The 26,409-nt window shown below is 36.3% G+C and overlaps 1 protein-coding gene and 1 pseudogene across 2 annotated transcripts in view; both read right to left on the reverse strand.

The window, feature by feature from the left end:
• PPM1L (protein phosphatase, Mg2+/Mn2+ dependent 1L) overlaps positions 1-26,409 on the reverse strand; it is a 243,317-nt gene that overhangs the window by 24,441 nt on the left and 192,467 nt on the right. The window lies entirely within an intron of this gene.
• On the reverse strand, positions 25,348-25,466 carry LOC112476914 (annotated as a pseudogene).

Raw genomic sequence — 26,409 nt, forward strand, 5'->3', positions numbered from 1 at the left:
AGTGCACGTGTAACCTTATAGAGTTAGGGAACATGTTTCTCTTGCTTGCTTGCAAATTGAAACTAATGTGCAATGGGAAATTCTCAGCCTTAACAACCTTAAATTGAGAACACATGTGATATCAGTCCCCTGAGACATTGAATGATATCCAGCTGAGGAGTTTTTTAAAAGGAGGGGAGGAGCGTCTTGGCAGTACTTAAGAATTAAATCTCTAAGGCTATAACTTAGAAATGATTATATAAAACTATGTATTGTACCTAAAATTTTTGATTAAAAAATGCTGAACTGGCACTCCTTGAAAGAAATGTCTGAATGTAAAGATGGAAGAAATATCTTAATGTAAAGACAAATATCTCTATCCAGAGATGAAGGAATGTATTTCACTAAGCACCAAGCAACCGGCTAGCTAATACTTTCAAAAGTATGATCATGAGCTCTGAAAAATTCTTGGGGCCTTAAAAAGGGTACACAAATGGAAAAACTCATTTTGGACTCAAATCTGGTAAATTTATGCCCAGTTTCCCAAAGGAGTATATGTTCCTGAGGTCCAGGACCACTTTTTTGGAAGTCAACTTTTAAAGATCCAAAGGCTTATGGAAATCAGATTTTAGCATTTATGTTGGATATATTTATTTAATTCAGGCTCCATCTTGATCAGCAGATGGGAAGCAGATTTTTTCAATGCTTTCTACCAAATCTTCAAATGGTAGACGTTAAGTATTATAATTTAAAATATGATAAGGTATGAGCTTCATACAATTACAAGAGAAAATGAACCTTGGAAGTTCTAATACTAGAATAGCTTCAGATGAACAAAAATACATGCCTCCTCCTTACTTCCTCATTCAGTCACCTTGCTTTCTAACAGGGCAGAGCACCAAGAACCGGGATCATTTTTTCAGGAGCTCCCAGGGCTGTCACTTCCTTAATTGGTGAAAGGCAGAACCACTGAAGAATTTTCACATGATTTTCAGAGTAATTACTGAAGAAGAGAGACTGGATTATAACGTACACCAAGGAGATGTGCTTGCAATAAAGAATTAAAAAATTTTCATGATGGAGTTAATTTTGCTTTTCAAAGAAAAAAGTGACTACACATTGTTATATGCAACTTATAACTAGTGCTCTGTTATAAATTTATGTGAGGCTTAACCAAACTTTAAAACTATAGATGCAACATTCCCCATTTACTGAAAGATAATAATAACAGCTCATATTTAGTGAGCACACACTCCTACCGAGCATTGACCTAAGTGCTTTACACATATTAATTCAATAATCCTCACAGCAACTCTGTTGATAATACTCTCATTATCCCCGTCTACAGATGGAGGAACTAAGACACAAAGAGGTTAAGTAATTTACCCAAGGGCACACAGGTATTAAAGAGAGAAGATGAGACATGAACCCAGGCACCCTGGATCCAAGGTCGGTGCTATTAACTTCTATAGGTCTTGATCTTATTTCTGTGGTTTCTGGGGATGAAAAGAAAGGAAGACAACACACGTACAGCCTATTAACTGGAGACAACTGGAAAATGTTGAAATCAGCTGGCTAGACTACCATGACCCTTTCTGAGCATGCCAGGCTATAAATTGAAAAGCATTGCAAAACAGACTTAATATGTTCAAACCTGAGGATGTCCTGAAGATAGCAAAATCATCTGTTAGGAATGCCCTGGAACTGGGAACCTTGGAACAGTTTCTGCAGAATGACTTTAACCCTGGTGTTCCTAGCAAGAATCACCATTTCTACTGAGGAGAGAAGAATATGCCACCCCCAAATGTGCCACCTTGACATGCAAATTATCGTGAGCTAAAGACAATCAAGTCCCAAAAGACTCAGGAAGAATTTTTTACTTCCCTTTTAACTCAAAAGAATTTAGATAAAGGGCCTGGTCCAAGAACAGAGCTAACACTAGAGATAACTACAAAGTTTGGGGTAGGTGTGGAAAGCTAGGAAGAGTTCAGCGGGGCCTGCTTGTTTGAATTCCTCTCTGTGTCCCATGGTCTCTGGGTGGCATGGCAAACATTTGTTTACCAAACACTTGCTCTTCTCATCTTCTTGTGAATTATCTTCCTTCTCTCTGAAGCCCCAGACTCCTAGCCCCATTCTCCTTAGCTCAGGATGCCATATAAGCCTCAATTACTGCACTGTCTTCGAACCTCTCGTGTCTATGTGAGGCTCCCATACATACAAAAATAAATTTGTTTTCTTCCTGTTAATCTGTCTTATGTCAATTTAACTAATCAGCTGAAAGAACCTAGAAGGGTAGAACCTAGAAAAAATTTTCCTCCCCTACAATACTCATACATGAAATGATTTTATGTACATGGGAAATAAACCAATCATTCTGATATAAATTTTAGCTTGTACTTCTCCCATTTGTGTCATTTTAATATTGCATCTCCTGTTCTTTTTATTTATTCTTTCAGCAAGCATGTCTGTATCAATAACAAAGAGAAGCTGCAAGTATCTTGTCTTCAAATGATGAGACACAAGCCCTTGGCACTTCTGAAGACAGTCAAGACCACTTTCTAGAGACTTAAAAAGCAATAGTTACTTCTCTCAAAATTAGCTCTTTCCTCTTTGGCCAAGGGGCCCTGCACCACAAAAACCATGAAAAGTCTACACATTTTACCTCAGGTCTGAGAGCTTCCTGCATTGCCCACCAGTTCCTTTTGCTTAGGTTACTTATCTAATCAATAAGCAGAACCAAGCTCAGGCAAAACTGTGAGACGGCCCATATTTGTCTCAAAGGATTTCATACTCTATCTCCTCCCAGGGGTGGGGGTGGGGTCCTGACTCCATCCCCTAGCACCCCATATTTGAAGGCTTTTCTGTCCATTCTTCACAATCAATACTCCAAAGTGTCCAAAATCTCCCACTTCTATACCTTCCCTCTCCTCCTCTCCCCCTTCATCAGGGTTTCTATTACTTCTGTTTAAAGATCCTAGATATTAGGGGAACAATGAATAACCACAACTTGATCTACCGACACGAGGTCAGGAACCTGCGAAGGTAGGATTTCAGGGAATATCATATGCTAGTAGGAGATATATAATTGAGTAAAAAAGTGTTTCTCATGCTTTTTAAAGTATATCAGGTAGGCGATGACTAACCTCAAAAATTTGTAAGGACGGCCCTTATAATAAATTTTTAGTCACTTTGGGTGTTTACTAATTACGCAGGAGTGAACTGTTGAGTTATGAAGCAATGAATGAACGTAAGGGTAGGATCTCTTTTTGAAATACTGGCATACCAAACCATAACAGAATAAAATGAAGACAATTTCACTGCTGCCACTTATGGGAAAGGAACTGTCTCCACTTTAACCATTTGGTTAAATCTACTGATACTATTACAAGGGAGTATTTAAAAATTTCTCCTCTTACTTTCGAGCCCTAAAATAAAGTGGGCTATGTGACCATGGGAGGTGAGAGGGAGGACAAAAAGAGAAAAGGTCAGCTCAAGCAGACTTTGCTTTCTTTTGCCCATCCCCTCTCCCCCACCTCCTGGGCAGAGAAAGATGCTTGTTGCCCTATTTCACACTCTATGGCCCCTACAGAGAAGGATTCAACAGTTCCATCAGCAGGTGAGTTAAACCAGCTGAACTCTTACCACAGATTATTGCTGTTGCAGCTTGAGGATGCAGAACACATGGCTGCCATGCACAAAGGTGGGGAAGGGTTGTTCTGCCAGAGATTGTAACGGAAAGTACACGAGTTTTAGATCAGACAACCTAGCTTAACGATCTAGCTAAATGCCTTCAGGTAAATAATCTAAGATTTATTGGTTTTGGCAACATATACCAAGACCTAAGAAATTATTTGGCACTTAGTCGTTGCTCAATGATTGTTTGTTCCCTGTGGTTTCTTTCTAGGTCATTACAAGGCTACCATAACCCCTACCACAAGCTTGTAACTGTATTATCTTCCTGAACTTTCTGCCTTAACTGCACCTAACTTTGCCTGGTTAGAAAGATAAAGGACATCTGATCCTTCTTTGGTACTTCTCAGAAATACAATCTTCTGACCTGCCCGAATTCCTGGGAGAAGAGACCTTAGTTGTCTTGTTGTCTCTGGTGGCAGCTTATAAAGATAACAAAACTGAATAGGGGGAATCATTTTGCATCCCCATTTCAGGAGGGATGGTGGGGAGCACTCTTTAGGGTCAAGGCCACTTGCCGAAGATTTATTTCTCCTTTTGTTCTCTTAGAAGTCTTGTCTGTCATTGCATTTTTTTTCTAAGGTCTAGGGGATTATACCAAAAGAACTCTGCAAACCTTCCTTTTCAGCTCAAGGGAGGTTGTTTCCATAGCCTGTGTAGTGATTAGAGTATAGTAGGTACATTAGGGAATGTACCTTTCTCTTATTTCATGTAACTTAGGATTTTGATATATGGATGACATATATGGGGGAGGACATATATAGCTTTGGAAAACACACTCGGAAGCAAACATATTGGGAGCCTGGGCCCATCTAGACGTGTGACTCTAACTGGTGGTCCTCTAAATTATAATAGATGTGACTATAATGGTGACAGTAGATTGCCAATTGGGAAATGATGGAGAGGTTACTGTAAAATGGAAAACAGGAGAGAGTCTGTAAGATTTTGTCTGAGATAGTTATGAAATGGCTCATAGTCTGCTCCCATGGAAGCCATAGGGTGGCAGAAAGACAAGAGAGACAGAGAGGAAGAAAAAGAGAGAGAGAGAGAGAGAGAGAGAGAGAGAGAGAAAGAGAGAGAGAGAGAGAGAGAGAGAGAGGAGAGAGAGAGAGAGAGAGAGAGAGAGAGTGTGTGTGTGTGTGTGTGTGTGTGTGGCTTTCCTGATACAAAGAATACAATCAAGTCATATCCTTTTGTAAAACCACCACCAAAGCAGAGGCTTGGTCTCTCTTTGTTTCTCTTGCCACCACTTCTTTATATCTCAGTAGAATAGAAAGAAAAAGAGAAATGCTATAGGGTGTGTGTGTATTAAGGATAATGGCAGAGAGGAAGATGGTTCTTACCAAGTAATATGTATAAAATTGAGCTCCTAGAGATAGTGATAAACATTAATGTCAAGAGAAAATGGTAATATGTTACCATTTTGGGGGCTAATGAGAATGTACTTTTAGAGATTATGTTGAAGCATCTTTTATTGTTCAGAGTGCTGATGTTAATAGTAGAAATTAAAAATATCCCACCTGCACATAGCTTTCTTCTTAAAGTTAAAAAATGCTTTCATTTAGCTTATTTATTTGAATTTTATAACATAGTCATAAAGTGTGCAGGCCGATTTAATCTCGATACTGTTTTGGCATCATTAATGGAAATAATATGAGCTTTAGAGTAAGATGGACAGGGTTTTCAAATCTTAACTCCTTACTTACTAGTTATATGACCCTGGCAATTTATTAGTATTCTGCAACTCAACTTTCTCATTTGTTCACTAACTCTAGCTCCTTCCTATAACTACCTCAGAGGGTGCTAAATAGGATAAAATAAGATAACTTATGTAAAATGTTGGCCACAATGAACACTCAGTAAGTGCTACTTCCCTACATATGAAACTTCCAATCTACATCTGCCCTTTCCCATTTGAGCTCCCCATGGACTATATAGTTAGGGGTGTTTGTTTGTTTGTTTGTTTGTTTGCATGTGTGCTAGCTCTGACACTACAATTGAGGTGAGAAAACAATAAGCATTATGATCAATCACTGTAAGTGCATGATGGCATTGTGAATATAATATAAAACTACAATTCCACTAACTGTGATGAATTAGATTTCTATTAGATGACCTCCCTGAATCTACACTGACCAGAGTTCATCAAGATTACTGCCATTACATGGAGGAGTATGTTAAGGAGTACGATTTGAACAATTAAAATTGTATAGGGCAGGCACACTGGCATTCTCTCAGCCAGATAAAACTTCCTGATATGCTTTGATTAATGACTGCCTCAGGCTTGCACTACCCCTTCCTAACATTCTGCCATCTGGGAGAGCTTTCTGTCTTTGGTGTAATATATCCTTGTTCTTTGTGGTAGGGATGGTAGGAAAAGGAGTGGTTATGAGATTCTGCCTTGCAGAATGGCTGGGATTCTCAGCAATAGCTGATATTGACCCAGACCCTCTTTGCACTGACTCTGAGTTGATTTTCTCTTGGATTTCTGGGCCTCTCCACTTTCCTAGTTCTTCTTTATCTCTACTCAGTGTCTTGTTACAGTCTATTTTGCAGATGCTTCTTTCTCTACCTATTCTTCAAGGTTCTGTCCTTGGTGTCCCTTCTTGTGTCCTCCTATACTTGCCTAGGATTGTCTCATCTATATCTACATCTTCAGCCACACTCACCTGTATTCTTATGTCTGCCATATCTGTTTTTCCAGCCTGAGTGTCTAACCTATTGGGCCCCCACATTCTGTTTTCCTATAGAGACCTTGAAATGTATATATAAGTGTGTGTATATATTTACATATGTGTTATATATATGTATGTGTGTGTGTGTGTGTGTCTGTGTGTGTGTGTGAGTGTGTGTGTAATTTCTTTGTTTTAAACTTGCTTCTTCATTCATGTAGCTGGAGTCAAGAAACATTAATCAAGAGACCTGGGAGTCAACAATAACACCTCCCTCTGTACCTACAGCTAATCATCCAGTAAGTCTTGCGAATTCTATTACATTACCATTTCTGAAATTTCCCCTTTCTTCTCAGTTATGTTCTGATTAGGAGAAGAAGGGCATAGTGGTTAAAAGTATCAGCTTTGGGTCTAATTCCCAGGGTTACAACTTACTAGCCCTGTCGTAATGAGTAAAGGCCTTAGCCTTTCTAAGCTTCGGTTTTTTCATCTGTAAAATGAGGATCACATCTGATTTGTTGTTTAAAGAAGCTAATGTTTGGTATCTGGGCCATGGGGAGCCCTCTGTATGTTTATGTTTTATTCAGTTTCTCATTTCTTCTCAGCTGGACCAGTGCTTTGTGTTGAATGCATATAAGATTCACCTGGAAGGCTTGTTGAGCCCTAGATTGCTAGGCCCCATCCGATGCTGACTCTGATGCTCCTACGTCTACACCAAGACTGCACCAACATCAGACACATCAGGATCAAACTGTTGAAAGTCAAAGACTAAAAGGGAATCTTGAGAACAGCAAGGGAAAAATAGCTCATATACAAGAGATCTTGAAAGAGATTTATCATCAGACACCATGAGGATCAGAACTCAGTGAGATGAAATATTCAAAAAGCTGAAAGGAAAAGATTGTCAACCAATAATTCTACATCCATTAAAACTATCCATCAAAATGTAGGAGAAATTAAGATATTCTCAGATAAACAAAACTGAGAAAATTTGTCACTTGAAGCCCTGAACAAACAAAATACTAAAAGAAATTCTTTCTGAAATGAAAGGGCACAAGACAATAATTTAAATCCACATAAATGAATAAAAAACACTGATAAAGACACCTAGGAGGTAAATATAAAAGACAATATAAGTGTATTTTTGTTTGTAATTTTTTTCTCTTATCTAATTTAAAATACAACTACATAAAGCAATAATGAAAAATTGTGTTGATGGGCTTGTAATGTATAAGCATGTAATTTGATTGACAAATAATAGTACAGAGATTGGAGAGAGAAAATAGAGCTATAATAAAACAAAGATTTTGGATAAAATAGAAATTAGTCTGGAATTAATATGTACTAGATACTTTTAAGATGTTAATTGTGATCTCCAAAGCAATCACTAAGAAAATAACTTAAAAACTACCAAAAGAAACAAAACAGAATTAAAAGAATATAAGTAGTTAATGCAAAAGAATGCAATAATGATGGAATAAAGAAACAAATAGACATGAGATACAGAAAACAAGTAGCAAATGGCAGGCATAATTCCTATTTTATCAGTAATTACATTAAATATTAGTGAATTAAATATTCTAGAATGGATTTTAAAAATGATTCACTTATATGCTGTCTAGAAAATACTTTAGATTTAAAGACACAAATAGATTAAAAGTAAAAAGGGAAAAAAGTATATCAGACAAAATGCATCAAAGAGAACTGGAGTGGCTATATTAATATCAGACAAAATAGACTTTAGACAAAAACTAATACTAGAGACATAAAGGATATGTTAAAATGATAAAACAGTGAACCCATAAGGAGATATAACAAGTATAAACATATATTCATGTAACAACAGAGCTTTAAAATACATGAAGCAAAAACCGACATACTGAAGGAAGAAATAGACAACCATAGATGAGACTTCAAAACCCCTTTTAATAATAGATAGATTGTCTAGGCACAAGATTAACAAGGAAATAGGAGATTTGAACACACTAAACCATTAGACTTAACAGAAATCTATAGAACACTCCACCCAGCAACAGCGGAGTGCACATTCTTATCAACTGTACATGGGACATTCTCTAGGATATACTACACATTATACCATAAGACAAACTTTGATAAAATTAAAAGAGTGGGAATCATACAAAGAATGTTATCTGAACACAAAGGAGTTATATTGAAAATCAATAGCAAGAATAAATTCGGGGAATTCAACAACATGTAAAAAGTAATGAACACAATTCTAAATAACCAACGAATCGAAGAAATCTCAAGGGAAACTAAAAATTACTTTGAAATGAATTAAAGAGAAATAAAACATACCAAAACTTATGGGACGCAGCTAAAGCATTTTATAGCTAAAAATGTCAATATTAACAAACATGAAAGTTCTCAAATAAAAAACCTAAGTTCCAACCCTAAGAAACTGGAAAAAGAAGAGCAAAGTAAACTCAAGTGAAAGAAATAAATTGTAATGATTAGAGTAAAAGTAGAGAGTAGAAAACCAATAGAGAAAATCAATAAAAACTAAAGTTGGTTCTTTGAAAAGATCATCAAAATTGAAAAATGTTAACTAGATCAATGAAGGAAAAAAATAGAAAAGACTAATTACTATAATCAGAAATGAAATAAGGGACATTAACAACCTTAAAGAAATAAAAATAATTATACGATAATACTGTGAAGAATCGCATGACAACAAATTAGAGAATCTAGATGAAAACAACAAATTCCTATAAAGACACAAACTACCTAAACTGACTCAAAAAGAAATAGAAAATCTGAATAGAACTATAATAAGTAAAGAGATTAAATTAGTAATCAAAAAACTTCTCACAAAGAAAAGCTCCAATTCAGATGGATTCACTGGTGAATTCTACCAAATATGCAAAGAAGAATTCATACCAATCTTTCACAAACGCTCCCAAAAAGCAGAAGGGGTGGGAGCACTTTCAATTCCTTCTATGAAGTTAGTGTTACCCTGATAACAAGAAAAGACATCACAAGAAAAGGAAATTACAGATCAGAATCTCTTATGAACATAGTGTAAAAACCCTCAACAAAATACTAGTAAACAAAATCCAGCAACATATAAAAAGAGTATATACTATGCTCAAGAGTAATTCATCCTAGGAATAGGAATGCAAGGTTGGTTCCAACATATGAAAATCAAGCAATGTTCTACATTGTATTAAGAGAATAAGATATAAAAACCACATGATCATCTCAATAGACTCAAAAAAAAAAAGCACTAGACAAAATCTAGCACTTTTTCCCATAAAGATACTCAACAAACTAGGAATAGACGAGAATTTGCTCATAAGATAAAGAACATTTACAAAAAACATAGAGCTAACATCATATTTAATGGTGAGAGAGTAAATGCTCCCCCTTTCATATGAGGAACCAGACTAAGGTATCCACTGTTGTCACTTCTATTCAACATTGTACTGGAAGTTCTAGTACATGCAATTAGGCAAGAAAACAAGATAAAAGGCATCTAGTGGAAAGGCAACTTAGTTGACATGATCTTACATACTGACAATCCAAAGGAATCCACACACATAAACATATAAAAACTATTAGAATTAATAAATGAGTCGAGGATCCAAGATCAACATATTATTTCTAGATACTAGCAATAAACAAATATAAATGAAATTAAGAATATAATTCCATATGTAATAGCATTAAAAAGGTAAAACACAAGAATATATTTAACAAAGAAATATAAGACTGGTACACTAAAAACTATAAAACACTGTTGAAAGAAATTTTGAAAGATCTAAATAAATGAAAAGACGTTCCATGTTTATGGATTACAAGACTTGATATTATTCAGATGACAATATTCCCCAAACTGACCTACAGAGTCAACTCAATCCTTGTCAAAATCACAGCTGTTTTTTGTGGGGGAGATGGCAGAAATTGACACGTGGCTCCTAAAATTCACATGGTAATGCAAGGGACTCAAAACAGCCAACACTATATTAAAAAAATGAACAAGTTAGAAGACTCAGATTTCCCAATTTCAAAGCTTACTACAAAGCTACAGTAATTAAAACAGTGTGATACTGGCATCAGGATGGAACTACAAATCAATGGAATAGAACTGAGAGTCAAAAATAAACCCTTACATTTATGGTCAATTGATTTTTGAAAAGACCATTCAATAAGGTAAAGAATAGTCTCTTCAACTATGGTGGTGGGACAACTGGATAATCGTGTGCAAAAGGGATGAATCCACATGGATCCCTACCTCACAGTATATACAAAAATAAACTTAAAATGGACCACAGACCTAAATATAAGAACTAAAACTATAAAACTTTTAGAAGAAAATATAGGGGTAAACATTTGTAACCTTGTATTAGGCAACGGTTTCTTAGATATAACACCAGGAGCACAAGCGATAGATAAATTGGACTTCATCAAAATTAAAAACTTTTGTGCTTCAAAGGACATCTTCAAAAAAGGAAAAGTCAACACACAGAATGGGAGAAAATTTTTGCAAATCATATTATTTAGTAAGGGATTTGTATCTAAAATACATAAAGAAGTCTTACAACTCAATAATAAAAAGATGAACAACCCAGTTAAAAAATAGGCAAAGGATTTAAATAGGCATTTCTCCAAAAGAAAAAAAAAAAGATGTAAAAATGGCCAATAAACATATAGAAAGATTCTCAACATCATTTGTTGGAGGAGGTAATCAAGAGGACATGACAGCTGGTTAACTCATGAGCTGGACTTGGAAAAACAGAGGCTCTTCACCCCTCCTTTGTCCTTGGAATGTATATTTCCTCTACCGTTCCCACAGTAGGGGCTGTTCTGAGGACACAGCCTTGAGAGAGTAAGGGGTAGTTGAGCCCCTCTGGATGGTATATGAGCCTGAACCCAGTTAAGGCCTCTATAGAAACTTTGAAGATCTGGCAGGTGGGAGTGGAGATTTATTTGTCTTACAATGGCCAAAAACAAGCCTTCTAAGTTCCCTTGCTTATTAAACCTGCCACCTACCAATATGAAGTGGTCTGCTTCTTTCTTTAGTTTCTCCTTGTCTGTGTACAGGGGCTAGTTTATGAACCAAAATGATTAGTCATTAGAGAAATGCAAATCCACAATGAGATACCAATTCTCACCAACTATGACAGTTAAAATTAAATAGACAGACAATAACACCTGTTGGCAAGAATGTGGAGAAACTGGAACCCTCATATAATGTTAGTGAGAATGCAAAATGATATAGCCACTTTGGAAAACAGTTCACCAGTTCCTCAAAAAGTTAAACATAGAGTCATTATAAGACCCGGCAATTGCACTTCTGGGTATATACCCAAGAGAAATGCAAAACTATGTCCACACAAAAACTAAAGTATGCTATGCTATGCTATGCTATGCTATGCTATATTATACTATAGTATGTACATACTATACATATTGTATATTAGTCAAAATTCCCCAAAAGTGGAAACAACCTAAATGTCCATCAGTTGATGAATGGATAAACAAGTGGTATATCCATACAATGGAATATTATTGAGATATAAGAAGGGATGGAGTACTGATATATATGATGACTTGGATGACCTCTGAAAACATTATGCTAAATGAAAGAAATCAGCCACAAGAGATCACATATCGTATGATTCTATTTATATAAAATGTCCCGAATAGGCAAATCTGTAGTTTAGTGGTTGCTTAGGACTGGAGAGTACAGAGGTAGAGTAACAGGGAGTGACTGCTAAAAGGTATGGAGTTTCTTTTGGAGGTGATGAAAATATTCTAGAATTAACTGAGTGGTGATAGTTGCACAACTCTGTGACTGTACTACGAACCACTGAACTGTACACTTCAAAGGTTTGAATTTTATGATCTGTGAATTATATATTAATAATACTGCTTCATACACACACACATACACACACAGTTGACCCTTGAACAACACAGGTTTGAACTGTGCAGTTTCACTTATACATCAATGTTTTCAATAAAGACTGTAAATACATTTTCTTTATAATTTTCTTATTAATATTTTCCATTCTCTAGCTTACTTTATTCTAAGACTATAGTATATAATATAAATAACATACAAAATATGTGTTATAAACTGCTTTTGTTATCGGTAAGGCTTCGGTCAACAGTTGGCTATTAGTAATTAAGTTTTTGGGGAGTCGAAATTATATGTGGATTTTTGACTGCACAGGGAGTTGGCATCACTAACCCCCACAGTGTTCAAGTGTCAGCTGTATGTAAAACAGGTACAGATACTTCAAGTTACTCTGGCATCCCCTGAGACCCTGAACCATCCTTGCGAAGAAGCCGAAGTCAGACATTCACATTTGTTCCTTTAGAAAACTAAACCTAGAAGACGGAATCATTGTAAAGTAGAAGCTACACACGCCAGCTGGGAGTCTGTGATGAGTTTCCTCTCAATACCTCATCCTTTCTGCAGCTGCTTACACTGACCATTTGGATGGCCCCCCTTAATCTGGACTGTACCTATTGTGCAAAGGCTCCCTCTTTCCCCTCCATTCTAGTGTCTGCGTTTGCAGTAGAGCATGACCACATAAATCCAATTTAAGTCATATGGAGAAGGAGAACGCAGAGGATTACAACATCAGTATCAGTGTCTATAATTAAAGCTTAGAGAGCAAAATGATCATTGTGAAAAGAAATAAAAGGCTCAACATAAGTGTACTTTTATATGAAACCTTATGGAGCACAGCCAGGAAAGAGAGTTCCTAAATAACACTGCCTTTAGGCCTCTTCAGCTTCTGAATGTTAACCCCACAGAGGTATCAAGCAATTTATTTCTGAACACTGGTAAATGGACAGCAATAAAAACCAGTCCTTGAGCCAAAGGCAGAGATTAAATTCACATCTACAGCTGTTTTTATATTTAAAAATTTTTTTGAAATAATCCTTTTAAGTAATCGGGCATAGGTTTGGGATTTAGAAGAACAGAAGAAATGTTGGAGTTTGCTTAGTTCTGTGCTTGCTTTTCCTCAAATGTGACCCATTTTTACTTGAAAATCTAAGCACTGCCAAAAAATTCATTTTGATGGCAGCAACTTATTTTCATCATATTTACCTACTTTGTCTCTGGTTAAAACTGCCCAGGTATGCTGCAGCTATCTAGAGAAACTAACTGTTATAAGAGCAGATTATCAACATCCTGCATAACTTGGCCGTTTCTAGATATGAGAGGTGGTGCCTGCATAAACTGCTCTAATTATAAAACTCTGGAAACATCAGTCATGGAAACAGCTGCAGGCATTAGTGACTAATATTGTTTTGTACTCTTACCACTTTTAATGTTTTAAAATGCTGTTTCTGAAATCACATTCAACTGACTACTAGGACAAACTCCATACTTGGAAAATAAAACATAAAAGACATCATCAGCGTCCTGGCTCAAACTTACAGGGAAATGCGGGCCTAGAAACCAAATCGGCTTCCTCCGCTACTGCTTCCCTTCTACGTAATGATCCAGTTTAAAAGAACCTCATCATTTCTGAGCAGCAAAATAGTGATTTAAACAGAAATCAACCTCTACTAAAACCAAAGATTTTATTTATATAGGAAGCTGACGAGTGTGCTTGAGAGAATGGAGAGGGTGGGTGTTACAACAGGGAAAGGAAGAGATTCCAACTAACTACTGTCTCCCACTCTATCTGCTTGTCCAAGAGCAGAGAAATTGCCATGTGGTGATTTGTTTCCACCATTGAATAGTGAGCTCCTTAAAGAAAAAAGGAAGGAAGGAAGGAAAAGGAAAGAAAGAAGGGAGGAATATGAAAAGGAAGGGAGGGAGGAAGGAAAGAAGGAAGAGAAGAAGCTTGACTTGTCTTACCCAGTGACCTGTGTTAGTATTGGCAGCCTGTCCCTGCAAATGATGAGGGCATTTCTTGGGGAAAAGGGGAGGGAGGACTCTCTGGAGGCAGGTTTTAAACTATGGCAGTCTTCTTTCTTTTTTATGATGAAAGAGAATATCAACTCTGGTTCAGACCCAGAAACGGACAGTTCTGGAAGTGTGAGGAAAGGAAAGAAAGGAGGGGCCAAAATGGACCAGCAGCCCAGGCTCTTCAGCAGTTAGCCACAACAATAGAGGGTGTATTCATTTTCTATTTGTGTGTAACAACTTACTGTAAATTCAGCAGCTTAAAACAACACAAAGTTATTATTGCACAATTTCCTTGGGTCCCAGGAGTCTGAGTTCAGCTTTACTGAGTCTCTACTCAGAGCCTCTCAAGGATGTAATCAAGATGTCAGCAGAGCTGTGGGTCTTATCTAGAACATGGTATCCTCTTCCAAGCTCATTCAGGTTGTTGGCAGCAGTCAGTTTCCTAATGTTGTAGCACTCAGTTTCTTATTTTCTGGCTGGCTGTTGGCAGGGAGTCCCTCTCAGCTCCTGAAGGTTGTTCTTAGTTCCTAGACACATGACCCTCTTGTGTCATGGCAGCTTCAAAGCCAGAAGGAGTAGTAATCTTATGTATTGTAATGTCATTATAGGATGACTGCACCATCACCTTGCTTATATAACATAACTAGCCTAGCATATTCTCAGTGCTGGGGTGTGGGGGTGTATACAAGGTATGTACACCAGGGGTATGGAATCTTGGGAGCCATCTCAGAGTTCCGATTAGCACAAGAGGTTTTGGTGAGTGCCAAAGGAGGGCTGACTCATTCATCACTTTAATGGAAAGGTATAAATTTTTTTCCTTGTGGTTCTTCTAGATTTTTATTAGTCATTAAAAGGGGGTTTTTCCGATTGCAGGTCAGGAATCCATAAACTTATATATAGAAGAACTCCAGGTATATGAGAAATTAGAGAGATGGAACTCTGGGCAGCTGCCTAAAAGCTGTGGGACATAAAAACTCTTCTCTCCACACCAACAAAAGAAAATCCTTTTCTTTATTCTTATCAAGGATACTCTGATCTAACAAAAACATCAATTAAGCACCACGACAGCGAAAGGAAACTTAAATACTGTGCCAACTGGCATGGTGTGAGGGTTACAGCTAAGGCTGCAAGCCAGAATGCCTGGGCAGCCTTTAAGATGCTCTTCTCTGATCTCATTCTGCTTCCTCCCACCTTGAAGTCCCCGTTTATCATTCCCTTGCTTTTCTTTATAGTTTGATTACACATGGATGGCTCTCTAAGCAATATACTGCTTAGTTTTGTCATGTTTTAATTTTAGAAAAATGGAATCATTCTGTATATTCTGTTCCAACTTGCTTTTTTCATCTAATATTCTTGAGATTTATCCATGTTGACCTATGTAGCTGTAGTTCATTCATTTTCACTAATGTATAGTATTCCATTTGGTGTACATACCATATTTTATTTATCCATTTTCCTGGTGGTAAATATTTTTGTTTCCAGTTTGTTTGGTTTTTTTTTTCTAATTATTGGCGAGTGTCTACAAATATTCTTGTGCATGGTTTCTCATACAAATTTCTCTAAGAAATGTAACTAGGGATGGATCTGCTGGGTCCCGGCATATGCACAGTTTCAACTTTACTAGAACATGTCAAATTGTTTCTCAAAGTGATTCTACCAGATCGCACGCTCAACTGCAGATCTCTTGTTGCTCTGATGTTGCTGACTTTTTAATTTGTGCTAATCCGATATGGGTAAAATGGTATCTTACGTTGATTTTATTTGCAGATGTCTGATTAATATCTTTTTAAGGGATATTCCTATTTTTTTTCTCTGAAATGCCTACTCATGGTAAAGCCAGGTTCCTTAATCAGTTTTATCAAAATAAAGCTTTTATTTTAATTGCTATTTAACTGTCTCTTGTGTTTTATTTCTCAATTGCTTATAAACTTTAAAGGGGAAAAAAGGTATCATTTTAGATGTTCCACTGAAGAAATAAATAATAAACAAATTTGACTACACGAGAGTTCAGGATTTAAGTACCTGTTCAAATATTTTGAAGTTCCAGAATACATTAGAGTATAAAATTGGGTTAGGAGATAGTTTATTTTTCTAGGCTTACCACAACATTTTACAGTTAGCTTGCTTAAAATTTTAGAGGTTAAGGCTAACTTGCTATATGACATTTCACCTTGTTAATATGTTACTGTGACCCTAGGAGACATACATAATGCAATAGATGCTCAGCAAATATGAGCAAACTGACTGATGATACAGCAATGGCAGATAACACAAACCTACTCAGATTTATTTGTGAATTTGTTCTATGCACAAAACTCTTGTCGCTAAATGGTGCTTTGATTCTATTTTACTTCTGAATGAATTTCCATCTGTTGTGGTATATAAATATAAAAACCAGCTATTGACCTTATCTAAAAGTATTATCTTAGTAGTTAAAAATTACCTTAGTAGTTAAAAAAGAAAATTACCTTAGTAGTTAAAAAAGAACCATAATCACCAAAAATGTTTTAGAATGAGATTTTGAGCATTATATATTACCTAAATTTGATAATATCATATATTATCTAAATTTGATATAGAATTATCTAAAATTGATAATCAGTTGACTAAATTCATGACGTAATCTTATCCTCTACTTCAGTGTTTCCCAAAGTGGTTCTGTGGAGTGCCAATTCAGCTGACTTAAACAAGAGTTATTCGGTAAAAGGGTCCATGCTTTAGTAAGTTTGGAAAATATCAAGTTTTCAAAGTTAAACCAGTTAAACTACTGGTCTTTATAGAGCCTTTATGTACTATCAAATGATAGATCTCAAGAGGGTCCATGGAACACAACATACCCCAAACAGTTTTTCCCTTGGAAAACCTGGGTTCCAAGGAACAAACATTGAAAAATGTGCAGCTCTGCTTTGATTCTCTTGTCATCCGCTTCCTACAGTAGTAAGATTCTTTGTTTTCTTAATTTTTGTCTGACTATTAAGTTTTGTTTTTAGGAAATATTCTTAGATTTAAATTTTATATCAGTTTAATAGTAATTATACAGTATGTAATAAATATTTACACTATAAGACAATATATTCGTGATCCTGAACTCTACAAAAACTCCTTTTTAAAAAGATACGGTTCAAATTCATTAAAATGTTAATTAAATCTAATCCTAAACTAATTAATGTTCTTCGTCATCAATTGCAGTTTGACATTTTACATTATATGGTGTCGTAAATCCAAATTTTTGCAAGATCCAAAGGAATAACATTGAAATTTCATTTATAAAAATATCTATGCTACCTTTTATGTTAATAGAAAAAAGAGAGATCTGAAAACCACTTGATATTACTATTGAATAAACAAAATACATTTGAAGATTTCTACTTGAAAATTTCTTATTTAGAACCAATTTATTTGTAAAATGAAAAGCATGTTTTTAAAATTGACTCATCATGGTCCTTTATGTGTAAATGCAAATCCTATATTTGTGATCTGCCATGGAACATTCTTCTATAAAGATGGCCCTCCCTAATGACCTGCTGCAGAGAACAGGGTTGCCAGCACTTAATCTATGAGGAGGAAAACACATTCACACACAGTGTGCATGCAAATTTAATTTGGTTTATAATCTGCTCAGTTTAAAATTGGTAGCTGAATTAAATAATGCCAGACTATATGCCCCATTTATTCTTATAAAGACAGGCTGGCACCTTTGCACCAAGGACAAAATGGGACACAGAAAAAAATTTAGATAAGCTAATTATTCTCTCTCTCTGACCACTAAAATATTTCCTACCACTCACAATTCTGAGTTTAGTAAATTGTGACACAATAGACATAACGGGCACTGACATTTACTTATGAAGATGGAACTCAACGGACCTTCAATAAAACACTAAAATGTATGCAGTTCATTAAGCTATGTGCTAGAACCTTGATGGTCTATGGAGAATAAGAAAATTGGTGAAGAAATGAAAATGCTACTGAAGAGCCAATCGGCCTAATCAGTTGGGTCAAGACGCTCAGACTCCAGAAATGGGCTACAAAGAAAACGGTAGCACTGCTCTATATCCGATCTCCCTCCAACTCTTTAAAGTTCTGACAATTTGCTGTTTATTGTGCTCTGCAACATTCCCTTTCCTCTTTAATTTTCACTGTGGCATTAATTCAGAAATGTTTTTTAACTTGGGGTCATTTGGGGAGAACTTCACTGGGTTCCTTAAAGTGACTTGAGATGTACCCTCAACTCCCTTTTTCTGAGGAGTCACATGCAAAAATGAAGGCTACGAATCACCTCTATTTACAGTTCTTTAAAAATAATGACATATTCCATAAATCTACTCCTTTCTAGCTAGATATACCAGTTGAAATATGTCACACTGTCTCTTTCATGATGTAGAAAGATAAGCATAAACAAAAAAGAAAAAAAAGTGAATTGAATTCGGTTCAGAAAACATTCCAAATATCATTTTCTAAGAAATGAAAACGAAATCTCCTCCAAATGAATACCTAAACTGTGAGCATGTGCTGTGCTCGTCAAGACCCATCGCCGGTTAACCTTTCAGAAAGTTTCCAAATCATGAACATATAGTGATAATCAGGGCCCAGTCTAAATAAAATTGGAATTAGTAAAGCTACTTTTGACAAGCGTTCCCCTAACCTGGTTTTCTATCACTGTGAACTCCCCTTTCAACATTTTCTCTCTCTCTAATCAAAACCTGTTTGCACTATGCCTTACTTCTCTGACAGGGACATAATGAAAGAATAGTTTCCTGCAAGCAGTTCCTCGTGTGTCTCCTAAGTCCAAGTTAGAAATGCCCACTAGACATGACAACCTGGATGCCCTGTAAACACCAGAAAGCAAATTAACATCAGTCCCCATCTCTCTCTCTCCTTCAACCTGTTCCTTCTTCAGGGTTCTATAACTTGGTTAGGGCACCAATGTCCAGCCATTTACCTCATTTGAAATCTGAGAGACAGTTTATCACATTGCAGTAGAATTGTTTGTTTGCATAGCTTCTTTATCCATAAGACCATTCATTAATTCTTTAAGGGAATATGATGTATCTCTCCCAGAATACAGCACCACACAGTACTGCGTAAGTCAATAAATGTTTAATGTTGATGGATATTACAGTGAAATGCAGTTAACTATTTGGGACAATATTTGTTTTTTATATTAGCTGCTTAGGGTGCCCCCAGTCAAAGGAACTGCAGTGTTGGGAAAACTTCCATAATTGGTTATCCACTTTGCATGAAACCTCGGTGAGTATAAGTAGCTAATTCCAAAGTATCACCAGAGGCCAAAGGTCATATGTGATACAGCCATCTCTCTAGGTGACCTGGCTAAGAACGAACTTAACAGCGGGACTTTTCTAAGGAACACTCAGGCCATATCTCTCCTTTCCATAGGATTTCGCACAGACCAGGAATTCTGGGCACTTCTCTTCTTAAGTCAGGATATACTTTCACAAGAACATGCAATTAAAAAGCAAACACTGGGATCAGATTGGCCGTGGGTAACATACAAAGCCCATCTGTTCTAACGGATAAAGATGGCATTCGAGTTCTGTGCAGGGCAGTATTTGGCTCAGAGGTGGCCTGCACACACACTGAGCAGGTTTTAATTAGCCAGTCCAAATAGCAGCTAGGTTGGTAAACTGATTCTTTAGCTTGGTGAACTGATCCTTGCTGAAGAAATAAAGCAAATCAATAAGAGGACCATGAATCCAGTTGGACAAAAAGAATCAGAGCTAAAATATTTACTCGGACATGAAACAGAAGGGCCCAGGCCTGGCTCAGCTGTGTGACACAAGAAAGCCTTTGTCTGGAGAAGGGTCCCAGGTGTTAGGTGTCAGAGATAACTCAGAGGATTTAATTAGTGCGTGCGGCTGAAGGATATAAATAATGACCAGTTTAGAGATGCCGTTTGCATCTTCTGATCAGCTCAGTCAGCACCAGCATTAATAGCACACATCTGCTGAAAAATCCCCTTTAGAATTTCAGTCACATTTGACAAATTGTCTTTACTACATCAACTGCATTATCTCCAGGCCCTGGCAGTGAGGTTTTATAAAGAACCTGCACATATCAGTGGCGCAACCAAATTTCAGTCTACTACTAATTTTACTGAGGAATCCTGTAGATAACCACTTCACTTTCCAGCTACTTTGGAAGCACTGAAGTGAAAAGATCATCAGCATCACCTCACAAATGGTACAGAGTCTGCAGTGGGATTCTAGGGTCAGACTGTCAAAACCTGGAAAGTAGAACCCAATATAGTGCACGATTATTAATTAAAAACAGAATATGTTCAAATAAAAATATATATTATGATGCTTTTGGTGGTTAGAGAATTCATTAACAATTTCCCCCATTCACTCCCCCTTTGCTCTTCTCCCTACCAACTGCCCTCCACGCAAACCTAGACCTATTGCTCCTTGTTTTACAACGGTGACCTTCCCCCAGTTAACAGCGCTCTTCTTTGCCATCTCCTTATACATGGAAGTGGAGTTGCTGGCACACAGCACAGGAAGATTCAGGGTACTCATTTTGCTCTATGAGTGGCAGAATTCAATTGCCTAGAAGTAATACAATGTAACTCTCCAAAACCTCGAACCGAAAGATGGACAGCGATATCTGAAGAGTTAATGCTTACTTGACTTTCTCTTACTATTAAAAATCTTGACTTGAAAAAAGAAAGTAATATCGTTTGGCTTTATGAGCCAATACCTCAATTTCCTGTTCTCTAAATTAGAGAATAGAGACATAAAAACAACATGGATATTTTTTACCTTTTAGGAGTTGATGTTAGAAATAGTTACTTCTGTTAAGTGACAAATTTAATTTGAATATCTTCAATAATATACTTTTAGGAAAAGATAAATCCTGACAAGCATTGCTTCCTGTGCTTAACTGATAGGGTGCAGCAAGCTAAATGTCTGCTATTAAAGTATAAAGGATTTCAAATGGACAACATATAGCTTGCAGCTGGTTTTGAGCTTTGCTTTTTGTCATCTAGTTTTTTTAAAAAAAAGGCTTTTTGGAAGGAATTGAATAGGACGGTCTATATATAGCCCTTTTTAAAATTTATTTATTTATTTTTTATCTCACCACCTTTTCTGACTCAGACTAATTTGTGGCCAGAGGCAAGGGAGGGAGGTGGAATAACAAATGAAATCGATATGTTCTTACACTGCATTTTAAGTGGCTGCAGGAAAGCTGTATTGACTGCAGAGGGTAGCAGGAGATGAATGAGAAGAGAGGTTAGGTAACAAATATAGTTGGACTGGGATTGCAAAACATTATTTTCATTGAGACAATGTAGAAAGTCGATTTGTATCCTATAAAAATAAAACACTGCATCTCTAAATAGTATGGGTAATATGGGGTCACATTATTTTTTAAACTTCTGAATAAATTTATCTTAACTTTCCATATGTAAGCTTACATAATAGTAAATGTTTCATTCAGAGTAGGAAAAAAAAAAGTGAAACTACCCATCGGTAAAAGGGACCAGTCTAATGGCTGTACATATCATCTGTTGATAATTTTCAAACTTTTATTTCCAACCCTGATCTTTTCATTGAGCTTCAGACTCATACATTCAAATACCTACTTGACCTAATTTAACACCTCAGACTTAATGTGTCCAAAACAAATATCCTGGTATTATCCCAGCAAAAGTGTTCCTCTTGTAGTATTCTCTGCCTCAGAATATAGTAACTTTATCCTGATAGCAGCTTGGGTCAAAATACTTGGAGTAATCCTTGACTCTTCTTTCTCTCACACTCCACATCCAATCCATTGAAATCCCCACTGGCTCTGCTTCCACAACATACTGAGAACCTGGCACTTGTCACACCTCTGTTGCTACTATTTGGTCTCGGCCATCATCATTTCTCTCCTAACTTGCCTCTTGCTTCCCTCTTCTTTCTCCTACAGTCTACTATCCATCCAACTACCAGAGAGACCATCTCAATAGTAAGTTATATCATCACACCTCTGTTCGGCATCCTCCAATGGCTTCCATCTCGCAGTGAAAAACGGTCTCTATGATGGCCCACAGAGTCAACTCCCTGCTGCCAACTACTTCTCTGATCTAATCTCCTATTGCTCTTCCCCTTGCTCACTCTCCTCAAGCCACACTGGACTCCTTGTTCTTTCCCAGACTCATCAAGTTGTTCCTACCTCTGAGCCTTTGCCCTCCGATGGTCTCTCTGCGTGGAACAGTCTTCTCTCAGATACCCGCCATTTATCTTCCTTCATTTTCTTGAGATATATCTATTCAGCTGTCAACTTCTGCATGAGGCTTCCCATGATTATACTGTATGTAGCGGTATTCCTCTTATGCCTTGGCCTTCTTTTCCCCCTCACTCTAATTTCTCTCTAGAGTCCTTAACACCATCTGACACACTATATATTTACTTGTTTATTATCTGTCTCCCCCCATTAGAATATAAATCTATGCGTATAGAATTTTGTTCTGTTTATTGCTAAGCCCCTGTCTAAACAATGCCTAGTACATACTATGTGCTCAATAAATATGAAGTGAATGAATGACTGGGATGGTAAGAGAAGTAATTAGAAGTGGAACGTTTTCCTAATGGCAAAAGTGAAGGAGTCGCATTTGAAAGGGTAGGATTTCAGAAGGTATTATAGGGCATAAAAACTTCAAACACCAGGGTGAAGAGAAAAGGAATGGTATTTTTGAGAAAAAACAATTATTAAAATATTTTTTCTACCTCGCCTTCAGTATTATTCAGTTTACTTTCAAAAAACATTTTTAAAAATTTTAATTGTAGTAAAAAAATGTAAAATTTATTTTCTTAACCATTTCTAAGTGCACATTTCAGTAAACTATATTCACATTGTCGTGTAACAGATCACTAGACTTTTTCATCTTGAGTTTCATCTTGAAAATTTGACACTCTATACCCATCAAGCAACTCCCCATTCTGTTCTAGCCCCTGTCAAACACCATTCCACTTTCCGTTTCCATGAATTACATCTCCTATAAGTGGAATCATATAGTACTTGACCTTTTGTGATCTTATTTCACTCAGCATGATTTCCTCAAGGCTCATCCATATTGTACCATGTGATAGGATTTCCTTCTTTTTAAAGGCTGAAAAATATTCCATTGTATATACCACACTTTCTTTACCTGTTCAACTGTTGATGGCTGCTTCCACCTTCTGGCTATTATAAACAATGCTGCAATGAACATAGTTGTGTAAATACTTCAAGATCCTGCTTTTAATTTTTTTTAGATATATACCCAGAAGTGGGATTTGCTGGATCATATGGTAATTTTATTTTTAGTTTTTTGTGGAACCTCCATACTGTTTTCCATAGCAGCTACATCATTTTACATGCTCACCAGCAATGCACAAGAGTTCCAATTTCTCCATCTTCAGCAACACTCGTTATTTTCTGTTTTTTGTTTGTTCGTTTTATTTTATTTTTGATAATGGCCACACTAATGGGTTGAGATGATATCTCATTGTGGTTTTGATCTACACTTCTCTAATGATTAGTAATGTTGAGGCATCTTTTCATATGCTTGTTGACCATATATATATATCTTTGGAGAAATGGCTATTCAGGCCACTTGCACATTTTTAAATCAGGTTTTTTGTTGTTGAATTGAAGGAGTTCTTTGTATATTCTGGATATTGATTCCTTATTAGATACACAATTTGCAATAGTTTTCTCCCATTCTATAGGTTGCCTTTTCATTCTGTTGTTTCTTTTGATGTGCAAACCTTTTTAAGTTTAATATAGTCCCATTTGTCTATTTTTGCTTTTGCCATCTGTGCTTTAGGTGTCCTATGCAGGAAATTATTGCCAAACCCATTGTTCTCTATGTTTTCTTCTAGGAATTGTATAGTTTTATGCTTAAAAGTTTACTTTTTTTAAAGTTTACTTTTTAATAATAATCACAAAAGCAGTTAGTTACTTAAGTTTATCATTGTTGGTATTTATTTAATTCTGTAAAATTGTAGTGTTATTTTTTATCCAGTTTTTAATTTTAATGGTAAATTTATCAACCCTTTCATTTACAACTTCTGGATCTAAAGTCATTAACTAGGGAGGCCTTCCCTACCCTGAGATCATGAGTAAAAATTGAGATTTCCTCTAAGATTCCTTTTATGGTTTAATTTTCATGTTTTAATCTTTGCTTCTCCTAAAGTTTGTTTCATTCTAACTCAGTTTTGCATGACTAAATCCTATTCATCCTATCTTTCAAGGTTCGGTGTAAAGAAAAATAGCTAATCTTTGTGGAGGACTTATATTGTGTTCTAAGTGCTTTATATGTCATAACTCATTTAATACTCAAAAGAGATCCATAAGGTAAATACTATTTTCATTTCATAGATGAGGAAACTGAGTCACAGACAGCTTACTGAGGAACTTGCCCAAGGTCATTCAGTAAGTGACAGCCAGGATTTAAACCCAGATAAGGCTGGTTTCAGATCCTCTTTTTTAATCATTAAAACTATCCTAACTTTTTCCACTTTCCCATTCTGAGCTTGAGAAGGCCCCCTCCTTTCCTGAAACTCTAGAAAACCTGTGCTCCTCATTTAAAAAAAAAAAATCTTGGATCATAGTTAATTGCATACATTTCACACTACTTTAAAAAGTAGCTTTCATAACTAATTCACTTTATAGTTCTCACAGAAACTAGTATTATGCAGAAAGCTCAATAAATATTTATTGGGTGAATAAATACATAAGTTAGAAAAATGCTTAAAATATAAATACCTTGGGAAGGTGCATATTAAATTCACATTAAACTATGAATGGTTGATAAAATATCTTTTTCCAATCCTAAATTCTAATGGAAGAAGAAAGAGAGCTTGTGGGCACTGGTAGCTACTGACATTTTGATAGGAGGGAAAAGAAGGCCTGTGGGCACATATTTAAGATATAATTTTTTTTAATGGCTGGGCCTGATATGTAAATCTATAGAATAGAGTTTCATATATTTTCCTACCATTGGAAAAAGCTGTTTTGGTTTGCTTTAAAACTATAGGCTTTTAGTTCCTGGGGTGTTTTCTTGCAATCTAGCCTATAAGGATGCTCTGAAAAATTTCCAAATAACTAGTCTGTGACTCTTAAAGCCTACAGCACCCGGTCTTCCTAGGTGGTCTCCCATCCAAGTACTAATCAGGCCCAACCCTGCTTAGCTTCCAAGATCTGACGAAATCGGGCGTGCTCAGGGTGGCATGGCTATAATGTGATTCTTAGAATAACAGCTGAGAGGAAGAAATGATTATTGTCATTAAATTTAATCAGAAATTATAATTATTTATAGATAATCTTAAACCTAATAGTTTGAAGTAATTTCAAGCCATCTTCCTGAAATTAAATTCCTAAGAATAATTTAAAATACACCTGAATCTTATGAAGAAAAATTATGTTAATTAATTAATTATGTTACCATTCCCTGCAAAAAAGCACCTAGCATAGCTATTGATAGATTAAAGAGATTTTGGTCAGATGTATCATTGAGCTGTGTATAGTGTTTACAAAAAAAAATCCAACGGCCTATTTAAGAATATACTCTCTTCACCAGTAATCCCCAACCTTTCTGGCACCAGGGACCAATGCTCCTATGAGAATCTAATGCCTGATGATCCGAAGTGGAGCTTGAGGCGGTGGTGCTAGTGCTGGGGAGCGGCTGCAAATACAGATGAAGCTTCACTAGCTAGCCAACTCATCTCCTGCTGTGCAGCCCAGTTCCTAATAGGCCATGAACCAGTACTGGTCTGGACTCAGGAGTTGGGGATCTCTACTTTACACAATGCTACTAGGGAGAAATTTCTAAAGTGATTCCAATGAACCTGAGATCGACCCGAATGATTATTTCTAATTGGTCAATTTCTCTAGTATATCTTATAAAAATGACTAAAGGCTGTATATTTCTAATAAAACAATAGCTTTTTAAAGAAATTGATGCAATCAATATAAATAAGCCAGAAATGTGGGGGGGGGGGGAACCTACGACCCTAGAAATGTATTTTCAAAGGCCTCTAAATACTTTTTTGTTGTTGCCGAATTCATTGGCCTCTCCATCGTTTTTCTTGCCTTGCCTTGTATATCTGACCCTGCTTTCTGGTCATGTGTTTCATGTGTATGTTTTTACTGCTCACTTTTTGACACTTACTTCTTTCTTAGCTT

The sequence above is a fragment of the Pteropus alecto genome, unplaced genomic scaffold, assembly GCF_000325575.1.
Source record: "Pteropus alecto unplaced genomic scaffold, ASM32557v1 scaffold81, whole genome shotgun sequence".
Classification (NCBI taxonomy): Eukaryota; Metazoa; Chordata; class Mammalia; order Chiroptera; family Pteropodidae; genus Pteropus; species Pteropus alecto.